Source organism: Lepus europaeus, chromosome 3 (genome assembly GCF_033115175.1).
Source record: "Lepus europaeus isolate LE1 chromosome 3, mLepTim1.pri, whole genome shotgun sequence".
NCBI classification, from domain to species: domain Eukaryota; kingdom Metazoa; phylum Chordata; class Mammalia; order Lagomorpha; family Leporidae; genus Lepus; species Lepus europaeus.
This window is the reverse complement of record NC_084829.1, coordinates 105,499,979-105,503,771: the sequence shown is the minus strand read 5'-3', so window position 1 is coordinate 105,503,771 and position 3,793 is coordinate 105,499,979.

The window sequence follows — 3,793 nt, the reverse complement described above, 5'->3', positions numbered from 1 at the left end:
TCTTTCATAATCATGAGCTCTGTGTTTTGCGGCTGTCATCAGCACCTGGAATTTTTCCCCTTTAGCCCTCTGTTGTTTGTCTTGCTCCACTAAAGTACAGTCTCCATCATATCGAGAACCTTGGCTGTCTTGTTTCCTGCTGAATCTTCAGTGTCAAGAAAATGCCTGCATGTAGGAGGTGCCTTATAATTATCTGATGTGTGAATAAACAAATGAATTAATAATAAATGACATCAAGAACATAATCCTTTAGTCACTTTCACATGATTCAGCCACCTTTACCCACAAAATTGGGTAACAAAGAATAACTTAACTCAGGATTAGCAAAATAATGTCAATAAATCTTTTTTACTTCCTTACCAAGTTTTCTGATTTAATGGGGGAAACAGACTAGGAAAACAGTAATGACTCTTTTATTTTGGTCTCTAAAACTCAACCAGAAAAGAAAGAAGCTTATAGGCATATCATGCCCAAAGAACAGATTCTCTCTTTTTGTAAAGAGAGAGAGAGACAGAGAGAGAGAGAGAGAGAGAGAGAGAGAGAGAGAAAGAGAGAGATTTGAAGATCAGACTTACAGAGAGAAAGGGAGAGACAGAGATCTATTTGCTGACTCACTCCCCAGATGGCCACAATGGCCAAGAGCTTCTTCTGGGTCTCCCACATGGGTATAGGAGCCCAAGCACTTGGGCCATCTTCAGCTGTTTTTCACGGGACCGTTAGCAGGGAGCTGGATCGGGAGTAGAAAGATCAGGACACAAACCAGTGCCCTATGGGATGCCAGTATCATAAGTGATAGCTTAACCCACTGAACCACAACGCTGACCCCAGAACAGATTCTCTTAAACCATAATATAGGTTATTTGATTGCAGTGGCTCTAAGATGCCAACTGTCATGAAATATATCACTGTTTTATACACCATGCAGGAGGGAAAATGCTGTCTTGGCAGACTGCATTATTCTTCCCAATTCCAGTCCCTGGTGCTCCTTCCCAGCTTTATGGTAGCTAGAACATACACCCGTACTTCATTGCCAAACTTCATGTGACTTTCTTTGGCCAATTGAATGTGAACGGATGCGACAAGGACAATATCCAAACGGCTTTAAAATGTGTTTTCAGGGTTTGAATTAGCATTGGCTCTTTCCCAGAATAGTCCCAAATAGTGTCTAGTCCTTCTATCTGAGTCTCAGAATAACATGTGTAGCCGTGCAGAGCTAAGCCAATCCCAACGAAACCAGTCATAGTAAAGGCAAAGGGAACCATAGCTCTCACATAGTGTGAAACGAAAAATAATTCTCATTGCAGGCCACCAAGATAGCGATAAGCAGAACAAAAGCTATGACAACTAAACTACTACACATCATCAGTTGTAAGGTGCACCTTAATTTCAGAGGTGCTAAAATGTAAACAAGTATATGTTTAGAATCAATAAAGCGTGGTGTGTATTACACTTGCTATCATATATTGGTACAAGACATTTGGCAGGTGCCTACTAAATATTTATTGATTCAATGTTGTGTACATGATGCTGTAGAGTTTATATTTTAGTAAGAATCTCTTGACAAACATCATATATAACAGTATTAACATATGATCATATGCTAACAGTAATGGAAACTAAAGTTTATATAGCAAACAAGTTCAAACCAAGACACAGTTGTGACTTTTGATCTGTTCCTTACTCCTCTTCTGGCTCATATGATTCCTTACTTATGGCTTATTCCTTACTTATACTTATACTTATTCCTTACTTATGGCTCATATGTTCCTTACTCCTCTTCTGGCTTACATAATGAAAGACTTCCTTCTAGCTCCTTCTCCCACTGTCCATAGAGTATAGAGCTAGATATGAGTCTTTTGTTTGGGGAAATTAGAACATAAAAGGAGGAACAATGGAGTTCAGTAAGACTGGCATAAGCATATGACACAATATTCAGATGCATGCTTGGGAAGCAAGCTTTCACACACCCCAAACTAGATAGGAGATTGAATAGGGTGAAGGAGGGGAGGGTGGAACCACATGAACCACAAGCAGCTTACACCAGGTTAAGCACCATCCATGTCGATACCACGAATTGTGTGGAAGCCAGCTCAGAGCCTTGCTCACTTGAGATGATCTAGCATTGTGCTTTTAATTAATCATAATATATAATTTGGATACAAAATAATGGTGACGATGCTGAAACAACAATAAAAGTAACTATTGAACAGAGCATCAAGTGTATGCCTAGCACTATGCTAAGTGATTTACATCAATTATCTCATTTGTTCCTCACAATAATTTTATATATTAGTCAGTTACTGCTGCAATAGTGTTTTATAACAAATCACACAAGAAATGCAGTAAGGGACAGTCATAGCTGTCACCGTTCTCATCAGTTGGAAGGCCAGTTATGGTCTGTGTGCTCCAGGCTGAGCTCTGCTGCACAGCTCCGGGCAGCATAGACTCGGCTCCAATGTGGGTGTTTGGTTCAGTTATGCTCTACTTGTCTCTCATCATTCTGGAACAAACAGCTACCTGGGGCACAGTCTTCTCACTGTAATGGTCACCATAAGACAGTAAAAGGAAACCTGATGCTGGGCTTGGATCTGGCACACTGTCGCCTCCACCCATGCTCCATGACCAAAAGTAGCATTGATGGAGAAGAAACAATACTCCTTCTCAAGGGACATGGGAGTGAATATATGTCGAACTATAATCATATATGTGATTAGGTAGGTGTGTGAGTATTTTGTATACATTTTACATAGTGAGAATAAACAATTTATCCAAACACACAGCTAGGAAGCTAGGAAGCCAGAAATTGAATCCAGGCCACCTGATGTTAGAGCCTAGAATCTATTTTATTTTTAAGGTTCATTTATTTATTTGTAAAGCAGAGTTAGAGAGAGAGAGAGAGAGAGAGAGAGAGAGAGAGAGAGATCTCATCTGTTGCTTCACTCCCCAGATGGTTGTAATAGCCAGGGCTAGGCCTGGCTGAAGCCAAGAACTCCATCTGGGTCTCCCACATGGGTGGCAGGAACTGAAGTACTCGAGCCATCATCCCTGCCTGCTCAGCCACAATAGCAGGGAGCTGGATCAGCAGTGGAGCAGCAGGGACTCTGAATATGAGATGCCAGTCCTCTGAGTCACAACACCAGCAGAGTCCAGGAGCTTAATGAACACTCTGTATGGCTTTAACAAACCAGACTCCAGGAGGCATCACAAAGATAATAGCAGTGCTAATTTTATGACAGTAAATCAGATGCAGGAAAGGCTTGGCAAGACAAAAGACTATTTTGAAACGCTACTCAATACAGATGCCTTCCTCATTAGCTTTCATAACTGCAAGAAAGTATAGTGTAGGAATCCACAGAAGGATGTGGGTTCATTTATTTTTGGAATTCTCCCCTACAAACACATTAACATTTTATCTACTTAAATCCTACCTTTGCTTCTTATTTCCTATCCACTTACTCTGAAAGGAAAACCTCATTTATTCTGATAATTACAAGTAATCCATAAAGTAATTATAAAGTGTTTCCTTGTAAAAACACTTGAGGGATACAGTGGCAGTCATATTAAATCAACATTAAAACAACAAAGTCCAATGAAAACATTAGATTATGCCTTAAGAGGCATGCAAATAGTCCTGTACAGAAAGAAAAAAACCTGAAGGGTGATTATACAAAGTGAGAACCAAGACACAAATGTCCTAAGTAAGTCCCCTGGAAATAGATGAGCAGCAGAATCTCCACCTAGAGGACTTCTAAGATTGAGAGGTTGGCCTGAATCTTGCAACTTCAGGGTTTTG